This window comes from Apteryx mantelli, chromosome 13 (assembly GCF_036417845.1).
Source record: "Apteryx mantelli isolate bAptMan1 chromosome 13, bAptMan1.hap1, whole genome shotgun sequence".
In the NCBI taxonomy this organism is placed as follows: Eukaryota; Metazoa; Chordata; class Aves; order Apterygiformes; family Apterygidae; genus Apteryx; species Apteryx mantelli.
The window spans coordinates 23308367-23328028 of NC_089990.1; the positions used below are offsets into that span (position 1 = coordinate 23308367).

The 19662-nt window shown below is 44.4% G+C and overlaps 1 long non-coding RNA gene across 2 annotated transcripts in view; it reads right to left on the bottom strand.

Moving 5' to 3' along the window:
* LOC106489854 (uncharacterized) overlaps positions 1-19662 on the bottom strand; it is a 34301-nt gene that overhangs the window by 622 nt on the left and 14017 nt on the right. Inside the window, exon 3 of one of the 2 annotated variants that reach the window (XR_010885582.1) lies at positions 15196-15290. This is a non-coding gene — a long non-coding RNA (uncharacterized lncRNA). Of the gene's footprint in view, positions 1-15195; positions 15291-18176; positions 19568-19662 lie in introns of those variants that run through there. The other variant, XR_010885583.1, reaches the window with a different exon arrangement.

Consider the following 19662-nt stretch of genomic DNA (forward strand, 5'->3'; position numbering starts at 1 on the left):
TAGAATTCACTTTTTTTTTTTTTTTATGCCTCTTTTTCATTATCCCGCACAGTTTAAATCTCGGGCAGCATCTGGTTTTCAAGATGCTTTACAGCTGGGTTTGCTTGGGCACAAAGCACTTGAGTGATTCGCCCCAAGGTTAGACAGCTGAGCAAGTACTTCAGAGGAGCTCAAAAACTGGCCTTTGTAATTAATTCCCAGCTCTTTACAGCAACCACCAGACCATAGCACCTCCCTCAAGGTATGCACAAAGCACAGTGAGCTGTATTACCCAGGAATGTAATTAAAAGTTGGAAAAAGTTACTTAAATTACAAGCTATGTTAGGAACTGACAGAGCACAATATTACTGATACGCTGGCACTGTGCACAATTACAGTAACACTGAAGCTGCTTTGTGAGTTATTGAAGTAAATGATCATTTTCGGCAGTATTTCTCAGTTGCGTTTCTCACACGTTTCTAGTGATCCCCCATGGAAATACAGCAGGACTTGGGAGACAGGAAAACCAAGCTCTATTTTTAACTTTTCCTATGACTTGCTCGGTGATCTTGGCCAGCTCTCTTAATCTAAGTTACCATGTCCATAGCTAAGAATCAGGATATTTATGCATCTTTCCAGCGTGCTTTAGCACCCACAGGAAAGAATGACCGAGCATTACAAACACATGAAATAGCCAGCATGGGCAGCGGGGATGGCTTAAATCCTAACACCTGACTTCAGAGCTTGCTCCCAATTTCCTCCAACTCAGAGTTGTTTGGATCTCACATTTATACCCGACGTATGTTAAGCATATGATCAAAATGGACAGTTCGGATCCTGACTTCTAGGAACAACTCAGAGAGGAATATTTGTATCCAGGGTTTTGCCCCAGGTACCTGGCTACTCACGGGATTTATGTCAGGGATACGACTGGAGAGGGAAGAGCACCTTTCTGAGACATGAAAAGAAACTTAGTCTGGACTGTAGAATAGCTAACGGTTTCAAAAGGCCAACTGAAAGCCTGCCAGCTTACTGCTGCAGCTGGATTTTCCTATGCCCAACGGCAAGCTAGAAGACTTTGGGTCAAAATCACATCGACTCCGTTGGAGTCGCAGCTATGTTTGCAGAGCTGGCACGTGACCCTGAAGCTGCAGGACGTGATGACACGTCTGTTAGTTTTTAGTTGCTCCTGTATTTTCAAGGTGTTCTTATGAGTTGTCCATGTCTCTTTTGGGGCTAGCACAGGACAGCCACACGATTAAAAGTTAAAAAAGATCTCTAGATTCAGTCTAAAAACCTCAGAAGCAGAGACAGTGGTCCTAGAAAAGACTCTCCAACCTATCCCCTCTGGAGACAAAGCAAGAGTGTTCCTTTGATACTTTTTCAACCTCTGTTCACACTGGTTCTTTCATTCCTTGTCCCTCCTCATTCATTCCCTCCTTCGTGCTGCTTTAGTTTAGTTAGCAAGCAGAAACTCTTCTGCAATCGTTCTTCCTTAGGTTTAGAAGGTTATTTTCTGCCGTTCAGCTTAAAATCTATTTCCAAGACTTTAACTCCAAGCAGACATGGTTTATATCAAAAGAAGAGTGCCTGCTTAGCCTTTTGACCTTATTTACCTAAATCATTTTAAATTACATCTAAATCAAGTCAGTGCAACTCTGTATTTAGACAAACCTTTGGATTCATCTCATTTTCCCCCAGACACTCCCATTGGCTTAGCCTAACAGATCCTTCCCCTGTTGTGTGCATACATCATTAAGCTCATTTGTGTTGCTTAGTCATTGTTTATTTAAACCTGCTTAGTTCTTGTAGAGTATGATAATTTGCTGCTCTTCTCCGAAATCTCTTCAGTTTAATCAAGCGAGTCCTCTTTTCTAAGCAGCTGTGCAAGCTACAGATGAGCTCAGAACAGCTGCTGATTTTCTGCTCTGTCAGACTTTTGCCCATTCTTGAAGACTTTGGAGTAACTGGGAGCATGTAGATAGATGCAGCAAACTTAGTTCTCATCTCCTTTCATCTTTCAGTCTCCTTCGGTGACAATAATTTGAACAATCCATCACAAAGTGGACAAAAGTTTATCTTAAATGATAGTGTATCAGCGTGGGTTCCTACAGACGGAAAAAACACAAAGCATGGAGCAGATAGATGAGTTGGTAGGCTTCTGTAAACCCTACGATCCAATTCATTTAGGAGCTGTCATACCAATCCTCTTTCCTTTAGAAGATACATTTTTTACATTTTCCATTTTATCCAAACGAGTTTCAAGGCGCAGCCTCTGGATCTCGTCACACAGACACTTACTGTCTCCTCTGTGGCAGGTCGAGGGGAAGCTGTGCATTTTCCAAATGTGATGGGTGAGAGTATGCATGCCTTGTGCTGCTATTATGGATGACCATGGAGACTGTTCCTAAGAACAATGTTTTTCTTCTTTCTGGGCAATAATGCAGAACACTAGCAATCAGTAACTGGTCATTTTGAAAAGATGTGAGTTCTGTTCACTGAGTCTGGAGACAAACTGTGCTTTCTCCGCTGGTCAGAAAGCTCACCAGATAAGTGGGGGTTGGGCCTGTTCTAATGCATCCTTTGAACTTCCACAATGAGAGTTGAATTATGTCACTTTTTGATTGTGATCCAGGTTTCCAGATGCTTGCAGGAGCCACCACTCTTCACACTCCGTTCTGCATTGTATTTCACTTCAAAACTCCCCCTATTTCCCTATGCCATCACGAAAAAGAGACACAACTTTGAAATATCACACTGAAGTGCAACAGCCCGTTCCCTTACCCCCTCATCTTTGATGAAGACCACGGGTGCCTGAGCTGTTTTTTCTATTTACTGGGGACTGTGGGGCCAGAATTCATATTCGTGCTTTATAAGTATAGGCTTTATCACTTCAAATGAACAAGACTCTTCATTATTTAATTAGCAGAGCATGGTATACTGTGGTACAGCTCAGTTGTTCTGTGACTGTCAGTAAGGAGCACTGGGACAGGGAAATGAGACAGCGGCATAAAATCTCTAAATTATTCTCCTGTGTGTATTTTCTTTTTCTATGAGACAAAGATAGACTGACTTTCCCTCAAGCGCTTGGAAAGATAATAAGCTGGTGGCAGCGCTGAATATAAAGCGAGTGGTGATGGCAAGTCTAGCTAAGCTGTCTGTGCTCCAGCCCATCCGTTTCCCAGGGTGGGTGGGGAAGCAGTTTTTGTAAGAAAAAATTCCCTAGTGCAGAAAAAGTGGTCACTGGGAAAACAGGAGTTCTCTGAGTCAGAACTGAGCCGACGTGTCTGAGCTATGTGTCTGGAGGTGCTCGCCGAAATGGAAAACCAGAGCCCAAGCCTTGGAGAGCCATCAGCGTTTCCCATGGATATTCGTTCGGGGCGGTGGTGAAAACCCCATGTCTTTGTCACATTCCAGCCCACACGATTATGTTATGCCTATGTCAAAGTCACTTCTCCTAAAGGACTACAGTCACATTGCTAGTCTCAGCGTAGGTACTGGTACAGCTCCAGCAACGAACCGAGAGGTTGGGTCACCATTCCTATCCACCCCTTTAATTGGCAAAACCACCTACGAAGGGCAGCGTCCTAGAGCTGGTTCCAAATCCCAAAGGTATCCCAAAGGACTGGTGTTCCTCAGCTTGTGCTGGAGATCAGGAACTGGCTCTCAGGAGAGCCACGATCTGCCAAAGGAGCAGCGTTTAAAAGCGACTAATGCACATCTATCACAATTGTGAAATGGTATGTTGTATTCGCAAGCGCTATTCTGCTAGCATTATTAGGCAGCTTTAAAGAAAGCCTGAAGTTTTGTTTTTAAATCCTGTGTGCTAGTCATTAAGATTCCTCACTGTATCTATTTTTGATATTTTTAATTTTAGCCGTTTACACTTGTGAACTTTGCGTTGGGTGCTGAGGCAAAAAGAATGGAGCTAAAGGTTCATCTCTTTACATGCTTGGCACTGCACATTTTCCCCCCACTGCAAATATGTCTCAACGCTGACCTGGAAGAACCAAGAATCATGCACAGGGCTGAGAAATACATTCAGTTGCCAAAGCCCAGACACCCCTCAGTCGCTATGCTGCAGCTATCGGTGAGAGCCCTAGACAAGGACATCACGTCTAAATAGGTGTTCACCACCTATTTACACATGCTTTGCAATGAGCATTAAAACCGAGCCTTCGCAGGGCGAGGGGAGAAGGTTGCCGAAGGGTTAAACGTTTCCTGCCCGGGCCCTTTAATCACGAATCACGTAATGCGGAATGAATGTTTCAGCTCAAAATGTTTCCTCGCTCTGACAGCTTCATGGTGTGAGGTCAAAGCGTGGAGGGGGGACGGGAAGCAAAGCGGGGGAGCAAGGAGCGGCGGGCTAGGAAACCCAGAGAAACGCCCAGACGCTCAGAGGGATGTAAAGGATGGTTTCTCAAGCACTTTCGCCCCGGCTGGAAGGGGCTGCAGCGGAGCAAGGCGAAGCACGTCTAACTTTATGGACTTCCTGCTCGGGAAGGGCTGCCTCGGCTTCTCCCATGTGTGCGTGCTTCTGCTCTGGGCACCGTTCCCACGCTGCATTGCAAAATACGCCTCGAGTTTCTCACAGTATCGCTGCCCAGACGCACGCTGCAGCTTCGGTCCTTCCTGCGCCTGCGAATTCGGGAGGTGGGGCTCCTCGGGGGGCACTGCTCGCTGTGTTTGCTTTTCCTGCAGATGTGGATCTTTGCCTACGCTACCAGAGCCGCTTCTTACACCAACGGGCTCCTCCCAGTGCAGGAAACTCAAATTTAAAAAAGCATCGAATTTCAAATTAATTTGATTCTGCAGACCAACCTGATCTTAAACCATTTCTTATACCAAGGGAGACTGGTCTAGTCTGACTTCACTTGCAAGCCTTCTCATCAGCGCAAAGTAATCAGTCATTCGGTGCATCCCACGTTTGTCTGTTTTCCCTGTAGTCTCCACCTCCTCCATCACGGGAAAAACAGTTTCCACTCGGGCAATTTGTACTTATTTAATTTATTGCCATTTAACCCGAACATCTAACCACCAATTCAGGTAGTGCAACTACGGTCCCCTGTGGGTGTCCCTGCCCTGGCATGGGTCACCCACAACCACGGCCCCCCGAGAGTATCCCTGCTCTGGGTCACCCATGGCCGTGGTCCTCCAGGAGTGTCTCTGCCCCAGCATAGGTTGCCCATGACCGCAGTCCCCCAGGGGTGTCCCTGCTCTGGGTTGCCCACAGCCATGGTTCCCTTGAGGTGTCCCTGCCCTTGCATGGGTCGCCTGTGGCTATGGTCCCCTGGGGGTGTCCCTGCTCCAGTGTGGGTCACCTGCGACCGCAGTCTCCTGGGGGTTTCCCTGCTCTGTGTCGCCCACAGCCAAGGGCCCCTGGGGGTGTCCGTGCCTTGGGGTGGGTCGCCCGTGGCCACTGCCCCTCAGGGATCACCTCCCTCGAGGAGCACGTCTCCAAGACAGGTCTCCCGAGCCGTCTCTCCCTCTAAGCGTCACCCTGCGTGTCTCCTCATGCCTCTCCTCACACATCTCCTTCCCACACAGCTGCCACTCTATCTTAGATATGTTTGAGCAGGGCGCCACGTGCTCCTCCGACGGGCTGACGTTTCGGCGCGTGCTGGGGTGTCGTTCGGTTTCGCAGCTGGGTCCGGCTGCGAGGGGCACGCAGCAGCTCGTGGCCTCGGCTCTGCAGCCCCCGGCTACCGAAATCCGGCCACGTCTGCCGGCACAGCGCTGGTGCGAGCGCGAGCTGAGCGCTCGTGCGTGAAGGCAGTTTATGCCCTGTACACTCCTGCGTTGCAAAGGTGGGAAACCACAGCACACACCCCAAAACGATGGCAGTAACACAAAGAGGTTCGGTAGATCAGCCTCCCGCTGAGATTATTAAACTCTGCATCTTCCCACCAGACGATAACAAAGGTCAGAAGGGAATCAGCTGACAAACCCTCTTGCTCAACACGGCATGCCCCCAAGCCGCATGCAAAAACAAACTGCTTTCAGGGCAGGAAATCCTCAGGCCAGTTTGTCACCAGGATTCAGAAAGATTTAAATAGCAGAGCTACTACTGCTAGATATCGATGGGTGAATGATACGGCCAGCGAAGCTGGCAAGCAAGCATCTCCACGGGCTGGTGGGTAGAAAGGCCACTGTAAGGATCTCAGGCAAATGCTTTCGGGGGAAAGATTCAGGTCTTCCAAGGATCTTAGCTCAAGCGTTAGGTCTTTTTGATAGTTCTACATGAAAACAATTTCTTATGAACTAGGAAAAGGTCAAACTCGAGCACAGAGCTCCAAATATTTTATTTCTAAAATGGGCCACTGCCAAATTTTCTAGGTCTGAACTATTAGTTTTCAGCACGGAGTTTCAGCCAGATTTAAGTCTGTTTTTTTCTGCCAATATGTGTATTTCGGGATGTCATTTGTGGGACATTACCAATTCCTCTAGTTCTATATCTTCACACTCCCTGTCTTTCAGGCATGTTTTCCAGCTACTGCAAGAGGCAATGTAACCTAATGGACCACGAAACACTGCAGGGTGTTGTTCAAGTTGTCCCACCCCTCTGTTTTGGTTCCCACAAAATTAAAATGAGACTTCCTTCCTTTGTAAAGTGTTTTGAGATCTATTGATTAAAACTGCTGCACATAAGCCAGGTGTCACACCATTTTAAATACTCTCTTGCTGCTCCCTTGAGAGGAGAAGAGCTGATGGTTTGTTATTAATAGAGCAGGAAGCGGGGATTAAACTTTGCTCTCTAATCACAAACAAAAGCACAAGAGCCCTGTAGCTTCTGGGTAAACCTAGGAATGAGCAACTGTTTCTAAGGAAAGTGAATCCCAGAAGTAGAAACCCAGATTGATGTCTCGCAGGGACTTGAATTAAAACAAGGTCAGGCCTGGCAGCCTGCCGCCTCTTCACCTTGTGAATATTCTCCAAGGGACTGATCTGGAACATAGCTGTTTTGACACAGGGTTTCCTGTTGCAAATGCTCTGTGCAGACTCCACAACAAGCAGCTGGGATTTTATATGCGTCTAAGCCACATTTCCAAGCAGTGTAAAATGCCATAGCTCCACGAGAGGCTTGCAGATCAACAGAGACCCACTTCCAGTTTTTACTGGCTAAGGATTCAACCCAGCCTAAAAATGGCTAACAACAAAAACCATTCCTGAGGCCAGGCAGGTAGCTTCACATCTACCGAGAAATTAGGTCAGACATCTTTTCAAAGCTGGGGTTACCTCTGCAATACCAGAGAAAGCTTTGTAGCAACAGCCTTTGTGTTTAATGGTGGTCTCTGTCAAGTCACATGGAAAAAGTCTGGAGAGCTGAGTAAACGTTGAAACAAAAGCTCTAAATGTTCAGTGACCCTCCGGTTTGCTTTAAACTCCTCAGGCGTGTTTTGCATTCACTTTCCAGGAATAGCCGAGTGAGATTCTTCCCGGCACAAAAGGTCCTAGCAACTAGGATGGATATCTTTAGGGTATTGATTACCCTCTGTGCAGTGCTGGACTACTACGACGTACACAGGAGTCCTGACCCACCTGCGGGCTGCTAGATTCCTGCCACAAAACACAGATGTTATCACAGCGACAACAGAGAATTTGCGGATGCACCAGTACCATCCAGCATGGTACAGACGCTCCTGAGCTCCGCTGGCCATGCTGGGACACCCAGCTAGCACAGCAATTGCCTCTGCAGTGATACCAGACCAAAGAGCTGAGAGCAGCCCGGCTCTGCTAGCACAGCATTGCAATCTAGCCAATAATCCCTGCTTAATGGCAAAAATGTGGCACTGGGCTAACACAGCTCTGCTGCTGCCAGTGTTGGAGCCGGTTTAGTCGGCATTGACAGAGGAGTCGCTGCCCCACGCTCTATTGTGCGATGGGGACATGCCCTCGGAGCTAGACAGCGGGGTATTTGTTCTGGGAATGCTTGTACGCTCACCCACTCGGCACAGAAACAATGCAGGGCGCTTTTTTCCTACGAGATCAGAATTAACAAAGCGCTACCCGTATAATCACACGGCACTGCTCAACATCGCGACCTCAGAGAAACGCGCTGCAAAAAGCACCACCTCCCTGCTGCTTCTGAATAGCAAAAAAAGGAGAGGAAACAATCTTACCACAAATATGCAGTGAGCAAAATAAAGTCCACTCTCAGCGGCAATCTCCCTGCCTTTAAAGTTCAACCAGTGTCTAATAAAAGCTCTATGGTATGGGCAGCTTTTACAATTGCTAGGCATTTACTGCACTGGGAATTGGAGAAGTGACAGACACAGTGTTCTGTAAACATCTAAGCGCACCAGAGCATGTTAATTTATTATAACATCCGTGGCGGCAGTAGCTATGCCACTGTGGTGCATGCCCAGAAATCCAGGTCTAAGAAAGAGCTCTCACATAAAAATAAACAGGACTCTATAGTCCAGTTATTTAACAGGGCACAAAAGCAGTTAAAGAGATACTGAGGAAACCAGACATGGAAAATTTAGGTCATATTATTTAAGCTCAGTTCTAAGGCTACGTTCCTTCTTTAGCATATGTTTCCTTCCCCACGCTTCACTGTTGATTCTAATGATGCTGGCAGCTACATAAACATCAAGATCTTTGAGTGTCTTTCTTCTGACTATTGAATGTCCAATCTGACCTTTCAATCTGCCAATAAGTCCAGATGCTCCAATAAAGATATCACTACTATCCGTAAGGTAAGGACCAGGAAATAAATAGAACCACAAGGAGACACTCGACCTAGGTCCATTATGGGAGTTTGTAAAGTACCAAATGTAAAAAACAACTTAAAATTAGCACCAGTATAACAAAATCAATCAAGTATTTCAAGCAAACGTAGAGCAAAAACAAGTAGCCTTGCCACTGTGTACAATAAAACCTTTTTTCAGCTAGTGCTCTACTCTTCTTTCCATATACCTCTTTAATCCCGTTTTTCTCATACTAGTATTTCAAGCCATCTCCTGTGTGCAGGAGATTTTTCTTCATTTGATCTCAGTGGATCAGATTGTAGAATGACCATTTTGCCTTTAAATTCTAGCCTGTTTTAAGGCAGGCACTTCAAACTCAACTCTAAGAAGCAGGGCAAAGGAGTTATAACATTGTCCAATGGCACAGCTGTGGTTCCCAGATCCCTGATGATTTACAAGACCATGAGAAAAAACCTGCAGTTGGCCCCCAGAGTCATACTGTCCCTACAAAGTCTTCAGTTGGAAATGTGGGCAGGTGCACGACAATCTGCAGTCATTTCTTTACGGCTGACTGCAGTCTATAACCCAAGTTTGGGAATTGGTAGTCTAGGGCAGATTAGGTTTTAAAGCAAGAGTAAAAGCAAGTTATTTTTGCATTTCTATTAAGCCAGTCAATGTATTATATAATAAATTAGTTTTCTCATCTCTTCGTTTGTACCACTGCTTTCACATGGTCTCTGTGTCCTCTGTGGAGGGCAGTCACATGCTACTGAAAGTTCAGTTTTATATGACATCCTGGACCATTTTTGAGTGATGGAGGGGCTGTGTGGAGAGCTATGCTTTATACCAGACATAAGGGCCAACATTTTCCACTGCAGAAATCCCAAACCATGTGCTTGAACTGCCACTCAGGCATACAAATAAGCACCTGTGGCTTTAATGAAAGAGTATGGCTGTTCACCAGATGTCCATGGACATAGAAATGATCCAGGCTATATAGACAACGCTGCAGAATCTGGCAAAATGCCAGCTGGGAAATCAGTAGTTAAACTACAGAAAGCAACGCTTGGTATAAGGATTTTACTGTAGGTAGAGAACCAGTTAAAAGAGAAATGGTAACAGATTGGATTGAAAAGGATTGGACCGGTATGGACCGACTAGCAGAATTTCTGAAGAACTGGGCTTGGAACCAATCTTATTAAATATTTTCATGAATGGCCCTGGCACAAACCTTCAGACCATGCTAGCAAACCTTGCTGATGATGTGAAGTTGGGAGGCCCCATCGATGTACAGGAGAATCAGAGCGTCCTGTAGGAAGAACGGCATTCCTCTGGGGAGTTGAATCATAGCAATAGGATGCAAGAGCAAACGCCTAGGGGCCGAGAACAAGAATTTCTGCTCTAATCAGTCAGAAGCAGGAAGAGAAAGGCCTAAGCGTATTACAGTAGCATGTATGAATATAAGTGTATTGCAGCTGTGGGACAGGAAATGTGATCTGAGGATGTATCAGGCAACATAATTACAGCAAAGGCAGGGAGTATTAGTGGCACCGTACATGGGCTGGCTGAGACCTTCCTCTGAGTGTTGCGCACAGCTCTGGTCACCCATATTCCTGGTAGAACAGGTGCAGGGCAGAGGAATTACTGAGGGGTAGGAAACCTGTGATATCGGAGGAGGCTGCCACATGTATATTAAGTCCCTGACCTCCAAAGATCCTGTTTTTATGTCCACATGGTACAGTACACTACATATGGAAATATTACCCTGGATTATGATTAGACATTTGGTGGTAGAGCTGCACATACAATTCCTACCCTGCACTGGAGCCTCTGTCTTCTTGCTCTTGCCCCCAGGCTGCTGCTCTCTACTGTGCTGACACAAACATTTGTGCGGTCACCTGGGAACTGAGTCAGAAAATTGATCCAGCCGAAGAACAATGCAGCAACAACAGAAAAGGTCATTTTTCAAGGTCAAGACTCTAGACAGTCAAATAACTCGGGACTATTTTGAAATCTGAGACAAGCTCAGTCAACGGTAACTTGGGTATCTCTGCAATGCGTTGCTTCTCATTGTACAGACAGGCCTTCAAAAGAGGGGGACATACTTGGTCTAGAAGAAGCTATACTGAGATGGGGCAAAGATACTCCCTACAAACCAATCTGAGCTTCAAAGGCGACTTTTTTGGCTATGGAACAATGCTGAGCAGGAATTAATGCAGAAAGTGGCCATGAATTCCCAGAAGACTGGGAATTAGAAGTTGGTTTCTAACCATGGGAGCAGTGAAGTTCTGGAAGACTCTTCCAGTGGGGGACAAACACTTTAACTGGTTTTAAAATGAGGCTTGGCCCTTAGGGACTGTACAAGACAGCTGTTTGCAATAGCTGGAAATGTCCTCTGCATTGAAGGAGGTCCCTTCCAGCAACCTGACACATACAGAGCCAAATGTTAAGTACCCTCCACTGACAATCTTGGTCATAGGACGCAGTAAAATGTATGGCAGGGCACACTACATTTCTCTGCACAAATCAAAAAAACTTGGCCATTTCTCTCCACTTTGTACTTTTTAAATACAGTGCAAACTCCACAGCTATGGCTTATCAGCACTTTTCACTCATATTTCACAAGACAAAGTGACCACACACGGTGCAAGACAGAGAAGAATAAGGCCCAAGAGGCTGACCTTCTTCTTGCCTCAGCAGAAACAAGTCCTAAAATATGTGGGAGAGAGGTTTATCCTAATCTTTCATGCTGAAGAGTTCCACTGCATTTATCCCCATACCATTCTTCCTCTACATTAGAGATTTCCATCCTGGGCAGACTGACTTCAAGGGCTTTAAATGCATAGCAAAGAGCAGCTGCCCATTATGGCTCAGAACAAATGATCGTCATTAGGATGACATTGATCCTAGATGGAGAAAAATTGAACTTAAAATGATACATGAGGAATAAACTAGGCTTTTCTTCTGCACCAACCTAAAGCTGTAGAATAAAATTGGGAAGTTGTAGGTGTTCTTTAGTGCGTGCCTGTCCCCAAGGCGCAAGGCCACGGCCTGGGTGCATGTCAGAGCCTTGTGACCCCAGTGAATTCCCACTGTCTGCAAACCTGCAATGACACCTACTGGTAACCAAAGGATAATCAAAAGCAGATGTTCCTGCTTACAAAAAACACGAGCCTGCCTGCTTCCAAAGGCAAAAGAGATTTATTTTTATAACTTGACTTTCCATCATCAAGGTTCTCCACAGACAGTATTTCTGTACACCCTCATGTGGGAAGCTGGGCTCTGCTTAGCATGGCTTATTTGCAAACCACTTGTTTACCGTTTGGTCTTTGGTTCCAAGGAGCTGCATAATCGTTGCTCCCTCTGGGTGAGGTCTGGGGGCTGGAATACGTTGGCATATGTACCTAATGTGCGTAGGCTTTGGGACTCATTCCTCCTCTCGCCTAGAGCCAAGTCAGTCAGGTCAGTACAGCACAGACCTTTCCTGGAGCTTGCTTATACTTCCACACTAACACTTCTCTCATCCTACAGGACAGGAGTTGCCCTTACACTGCAGTCCTCTGCACCCAACGCCAACTGCTTTCTGAAGGCCTTGGAAGGTGATTCTCTTCATCTGCAGGTGTCAGCAATAACACTCAGAAGGTCACCCGTGAACTGGTGAAACAAAGCAACCATCACTTCAAATAAATTAGTCCCACTATAGACAGCAAGGGAAACTAAACAGGATTTAATAGAAGTCTAATTTTAGAACCTGACACTGAAAAGTTTCTGAGACAGTGACATTACATTTCCTTCAAAAACTTTTGTTTCCCAGCCTTAGAATGAACACTTGGAGAAAACACATCCACCAGCTCTGTGGAGAACTGACAGCGTGCTAAGCACTTCACCGGCTAGAAGAAGGCAAGAAATGTGACGGCGCTGCAAAAAGTCTCAAACCTCAGCTCAGGGTCAGGGTAAGGCTTTCTAACTCCAAAGAAAAACATGGAAAGAAAGAGAGGAGTGAGGAGGGAGCAACTGCAGATATCCTGAAAGCTGAATGGGTTTTAATGCGTGTTCTGTCAGTCCACTGGACCGCCACAGAATGATTAACGCTTGTGCCATTAATCATAGGAAAAATACAAGCAAAGTAATTAGACTTAGGAGTCCTACGTGAGATTTTCTTACTGAATTCCATGGATTGGTCCCAAATTTTAAATACTCTCCTTTGTCTTTTTCCAGCACATTTCTGGGTGGCACTACAGCCTTGCATAAATAATGACGGTTTCTTAAATTATTCCTAAGAACATAATAGTTGATGGAAACTAGTCCCTCCCATTAAAGAAAATCTGCAGTGAGAATATTCTATATCTGTAAATAGGTAAGGAGCCAAATAGAGGGATTATCTGTTGACATCCCAGAAGAATACATAGCCTAGATTAATCTCATTAACTTTGGATGTGTACAGAGTAGACATAAATACCCGAGGGCTAGTTTTTCAGCCTCCCTCTACCACTAAGAGAAATGAGTACTTGTAGGGCACAATTCATCTCATCCTAGACATCTGAAAACATCTGTGTAAGGACGAGATGAATTGTGCCTCAGAGAAGTACCTGTTTTTCCCTATATAGAGACAACACATATATCAACTTTATGTAATAGATATATAAACTTATGTGAAGGATCCTACAAAGAGAGACTGCACAACTTGTTCAGCTGCAAGTATCTAGTGTGAAGAGACAACTCTCTCGCCTCGTGTTAGGAGATAAACCTTCTTTCAATAGCCTTTGCAGGGCACAGAATGAACTTTAACTGCAGAATCATAATGAGAGGCCTCATTAATTCCTTTTACGAAGGGATTATGATTCTTGGAATAAATTTTCAGCACAAATGTAAACCAGCATTTTCTGTACCTTTGTACAGGAAAGTACCTGCTGAAGTAGGTACTGCCTTTTGACATCTTATGTTCACATTATCCCACATATTTTGACGTTCACCTTTACCTCTTTGATTAACACAAATGTGACAAATGCCATCTGGGACAACGGATGGCCCCACACAGGACACCCAAACCCCCAGTGTCCCTGTCAATGGCACAACCCCCCTCAGCCAGGGGGGTGCCAATGAGAAATCGCAGTGCCAGTACCAATGCCTGGTGAGGGGCACAGCTACTGAGAGCCATTTCATTTACATCATATTTGTCTTCTTTCTGTCCTATCACCCCAGGGTATGTTTTGTTTGAGGTATCAGGAACAAAGTCAGCTGCAGGTTTACTTCCTGCAACAGTTCCTAATAGCTTTCCTTCGCACTGAGCATAGCGTTCCCAGAAGCTGGAGAACTACAGTCCTATCCAGTGTAGAAAGCCATTGCAGAACGGAGAACATCATTCGAGCCCTTAATTTGGGCATAAGTAACAGCTTGCTCATTCAAAACTTTCTATGGTAAAATAACATGTAGAACAGAGTATCTTTTTATACAACTCCGGAAAACAATTTAGCTTCTAAATAGACTTGTTTGTCCATGGCTATAACAGACTGAGAGCCAATCCACTATTTACTTAATTTGGCAAAATTTGAAATCTTCCTTTAATTAGAGCTAAATAAAGTCTGTTCTTGAAATTCATTTATTTATACTACTCTGCATCCCCACTAATATACTGGAATGAGAATTCTGCCCGTCTCCCATTTTTGCAAACATGTTTTTCCTCCTGCATTTAGAGCTCATGGAATTCCGCAACACTTTGAGGCCAAAGTCTGTGACTTAAGTGAACCAATTCTTTGGCAGGAGCCACTTCTTGCAAAAATAATTTTGGCCTAGAATGACATGGCTTATATAGCACTCCACGGTTCCCTATCACTAAAATACCACAAACTATTATGGAATGAAAGAGAGTCAGGGGTTAAGCCAATGCCCTCTAGATCTCTGCAAATCCCAGAAGCTGATCCAGTTTAAGAGTCTGTCCTTAAAAAACACGGATTTTTTCCCCCCAAACCATGCTATCTTTAAAACTTGTCCAACCACAGAACACTATAGCATCTTCAAGGCTGAAAGAGTAACGCTAACGGTTCACCTGCGTGAACTGGCAGCATTCAAATGCTTGTCTTCACAGCAACAGTTAGCTTGTAAAAGAGCGGTCACACTATGAAAAAACACTCAAGATACACAGCGTGATTTGATTAGCTGTACAGAAAGACGGGATTAGCGGCCTTGCCGGATTAGCAGCTGATGAGCTATTACGATCTGAGCTACTGCATCCCCACTGTGCACAGCACTTGGGCTTCACCTCCCCTCTCCAACAGCCTCGCTGGGGCAAGTCTGAAGGAGCAACTACACTGGACTGAAAGATTAACGTGGGGACAGGACGTGGGTTAGCACTGCAGCCAGCTCGGGTATCTGCACACCCTGCACTTCAGGGCCTGCTGGATAAACATGCCACTAAAAACCAGTAAGAGCTGAAAATCCTGAAGAGGTTTTCCAGTGATCTATCAGAAGTGAATTTAGCATTTGCACTCAGAGTTTAGGAGACAAACAACCTCCCCACAAAACTCACCATGACAAATGCTGCCAAGGAGGGAAAGAGCCTAGATGGGCGAAAAGCTCAGTTCATCATAAAACCACTGCAGGGGCTTCTCTTTGGATTAGTTCCTGAAACACATAAGTAGAGGGATGTCCAGTTATCATCGCCGTACATAACTGGGATAACCAGAAGATGCTAATTTTGTGAATTTACACATGGTACTCGCATTCTCACACATACACAAAAGCTGCAGGGAGAACGAGAACGGTTCGTTATTGCATAATGCCCTGGAACGCGGCAGAAACCTCAAAAAATCTGTGAAAAGTCTGATTAGAGACAATACAGGAAAGCATCCCAAGACACATTAATAAAACAAACAAGGAAAGGGTAGGGACCGATTCAGGAGAACAGGGTATTATTTAGCAAAGGATAATACTTAACAAAGTGCAGCAAGTCTCCAACTCTTTCTAGGTATTTGTTCTCCTGAGTCCAAAAACTGAGCATTATTCTTTTGCTTTGAGGTGGACAGAAGGATGGTCCTGCTGGACGCTGCCATCTACAAAGAAAACATGCAGTTTCTGGACTTCCTTAGGATGCAAGACTCGACCCAGAAAAACCTAATGTGCAGAAGTCCCTTCTCCTGCACCTTTTATAGTCATTTCTATCTCTATAAAGAAAGGCAAAACAAACAAAAAAAAAATGTCACCAGTGCAGCATTGTGGTATTTTACATCCTTTTTGTACTGATGTAAGTAGCAACAGAAAGTTTTGGAAAACAGAGAATCAAAGCTGTTGGATGCCAATATGCAATTAATCTGTTTTCATTTGTTCGTTCAAATTTTATTAATACACCAGAATAAAAGTCAGGGGATCAGAGCTGAGCCAAATCCTTCACACCATTAAAGTTTCACAATTTTTTTCTGAAATCTTGTTATTTTAGAACTATAACACAATAGCAACTAAATGTCTCCACTAGGATTAGGCCATAAGCTACCCACAAAAAATAAGCATTGCCAAATATAAACTGTCCCAATTCTTTTTTCCTGTCAGCAAACAAATACCATCAGCTTGTTTACACAGAACAGTAACCAACTTTGCAGCATGTAAGGCAAAAATTCAGCAACTGATTTCCATTATTTAGCATGCAAACGGAGCATCCTGCGAGCCAGCAGAAAGGTAGGAACGGCAGATGGCCTCTGAGGAGCAATGCACGGCAGCCTAAGTTGCATTGCTTGTTGACGTATAAAAAGGAGCCGCAATAAAAGAGCAACGCAGTCTAAAGGGCCAAGCATTTCCTTTCTGCTCTGGAAAGCTCTAGTGTGAATTACAAATTGTTAGTCCCTGTGATGTGTGGGTGCAGGATACGGAGAATACTCAAGATCACTGTCAGTGAGAGCCTTTCTCCGTGAAAAAGTGAGCTCCTGATCCAACACTGGAACCACAGTGGAAAGAATAGTTGCTTTGCACGTAGCTGACCCTGATACCAGCCCTGGCAACGCACAGTGACTTTCTCCTTTAAGCTGCCAGCTACTGAAGACAGCGGCTGTCTTGATCCGCGTCTCAGTATACATCAAGCACAATGTTGGTGCCTAAGGATGATTAAGATCCCAGGAAATTGCTATAAACACAGCGGGAAACTCCATTTGATGTCAGGACAACTTGGTGCTCTGTCAAGGGTAGATCAGCCAACATAGGAAACGCTGGCTCCGGGTCACAGTCTCCTCATTTCTGAACATTCCTAAATGCGATGCATGAGGACTTGGCTTACTACAGACAGATTCAAAGTGCAGCCTAAGATCTGAACACACGTCAATGTTTGGGCTGTGGGACCAGATGCGTCTCAATTATTTATAGCCATCTTTTCATAAAGCCTCAGTTCTGTGGGTATTTGTTCTCTCTATTTTTATTTGTAATCAGGACTAACTTAAGAGCGTGCCATGCAGCTATGTTTTGTGGATCTGCGTTAATTAAGGGCATATTGCTATGGGTTAGAGAAATGCTTGCTCATCCAATTAAAAAAAAATGCAGCACTAAGTAAATCACTAAGTAATGTTAAAAAATTACATTTTCACGTGAAGAGACTATGCAACCTTAACTTTCCTCTCTGTTATTTACAGTGGGGAGGCCAAACTCTTGCAGTTGTGCTTTTCCACAGCTTTCATACATTTAGGCAGAAATCTTTGTTTCTGGAATCTTTCTGTGTTGTCATGGAAATTATCACCACATCCCTAACAGTAGGATAACAATTTTATGACAAATCACAGGAGATAGGGAAGGAGAAGATTTTGGCATGAGACAATACTTACAAGGAAAAAAAAAACCCATAACATTTTTGCACCCTTAAAAGGCATCCAATTAAGGATTTTACTCTCTAATCTCTGCCCCTTCTTTACAACTAGGCGAGCAGGCAATTTAGCGATCTGCATAAAGACAATTTTTCATGCAGGATTTGATGCAGAGCAGCCCGTGGAGTTCAGGGAAGGCTGGCCGGGCCGTTTCAGCCTGCTGCCGACCATCCATCCTAAGCATCAAGGACCAAAATCTATGAACAAAGCGCATAAAAGCATAAAAAGCTCATTAATGCTTCTGACCATTTTAATACCTGAATCTTGCAGACTATGTCTCTCCTAGGCACTCTATGAAATCGGCAGGTCTCTCTTTATAAAACTGTTCCTACGTGGAAATCATCTGGCTGGTACCCAACAGAGATTTTTAACTCACTGATTAAAATACTGTAGTGTCCAAAATTTCTACTACTTCTCACTTTGGGCATAACTAATTGACCAAGAAACAAAAATAATAGAAGTTCTGCAGCTGTCTGGAAAACAGAACATCCAAAACGGTTCAGATGAAGAGAACTGATATTTCTGATATTTTTAAGTGAAAAACAAACAGGAAAAATGAAACTTAGAAAAAACATCCAGAACTTTTTTTGCTTGATAGACATTGGGGATTATTTTAGATTTCAGGTTAATTTTTTTGTTGTGGTTTTTGTATTTTGCAGACAGCACAACACAGTAGTACTTGAAATCAAAGTAAAGGTATTTTAATCTTTTGCTGGTTGCATATAAAAAGCCCAATCATCTGAAAGAAAAACTGCGAATCCACAGTCTTTAACAACAGCTCTGTGTACGACTGGAACATTCAGAAGTACAAACTTGACTAAGAACGTTTATTGCACATTCCTGCCCGCTCAGCAAGCGTTAATGGCATTTATGAATCTTTATGGTTTTTACACCAGTTTTGGGGCTGGCTTCAGAAGAACAGATGATATCTGACCAGCATAAAAAGCGCCACACAAAATTTTAACAGACCTGAATGAGCTGAATAAGCAGAACGGTACTTTGCATTACATGTCTGAGCTGCTTTTAGTCCAGTTCTTGGAAAATCTATAAACAGACGCAATGAATGAGGGTCCTGGAGAAATAAGCTCTCAAAAATCAATGGAAAACATTTGTGCATGTTTTTTTTTTTTTAATATTGATATTCAAAACTATACTACAAGAATTTGGAGTTTCAAAATTTGATGCTCCACTCTGCTTTCTACTTAGCAAAAGCATTTTTTTTCACTTCTGATTGGAAAGATTTTTCACATTAAAAAAAGGGGGGTAATGTGGGAAGGTCCTGAAACAAAAAAACAAAAAATCCCAGGCGTTTTGAAGACTTTTTCCTTTTAACGTGATGTAATGTGTTTAAGTAATAATTTCAAACGTTTACCTATAGAGGGCAGAATCTGACAATAAATTGGGATTACAGCCATAAAATCACAGCAAGCTTTAACTTAATTAAAGTGCTAAAGCTAAGAAAAGGTGTGGATGACGCATTTGAAGACCGTCCCTTACAAATGCATAAATATGACAAAAGCTCTCAAAATGGCAATCCATACGGCTGATATCACGGAGGGAAGCGCACCGCTGAGGGATGAAACCTCCAGCTTGAGAAACCAAACATGTCCCTTCTTTTCTTCCTGCCGGACAGCAAGTGATTTCAGCCAAATTATTTATTTCAAAAGGAAGGAACTTCCGCGTCTGAAAACCGCACCACAAAGCGGTTCAGCACAAACCCCCCCAGACCTGGCGATGGGGACAGCTCAGAAGAAGCCGCACCTCTGGGGTTAGGATGGCTTTGAAGACTCGAAAGGCTGGTTAAAGCCCTGCGCGGAAGGACCAGGGAAAGACAAACAAGCCTCAAAGGCGCAACGGCCCCTTCCCCAGACCTGATAGCATCCTTCAGCCACATCAAAAGCGCGCAGGTCTGTTTGATATTCGCTTTTCCTCCTTGAATTTGGAAACATGTAAACAGAGAGCCGGGCCAGTCGCCTTGAGCCGGCCGCAGCATCGGCGAGGGAAGTGGCCCGCGGTGCAGCCGGCCGCTCTCAAACCCCACGGTCTGCCTGAGGTCGGCCCCTGTAGATCAGATAAAAAAAAAAGATACAGCCCCTTTGAGAATGTACGACTACGTTTGGCGACTTCCCGGCCGAGTCACTGTGCAGTATTTCACG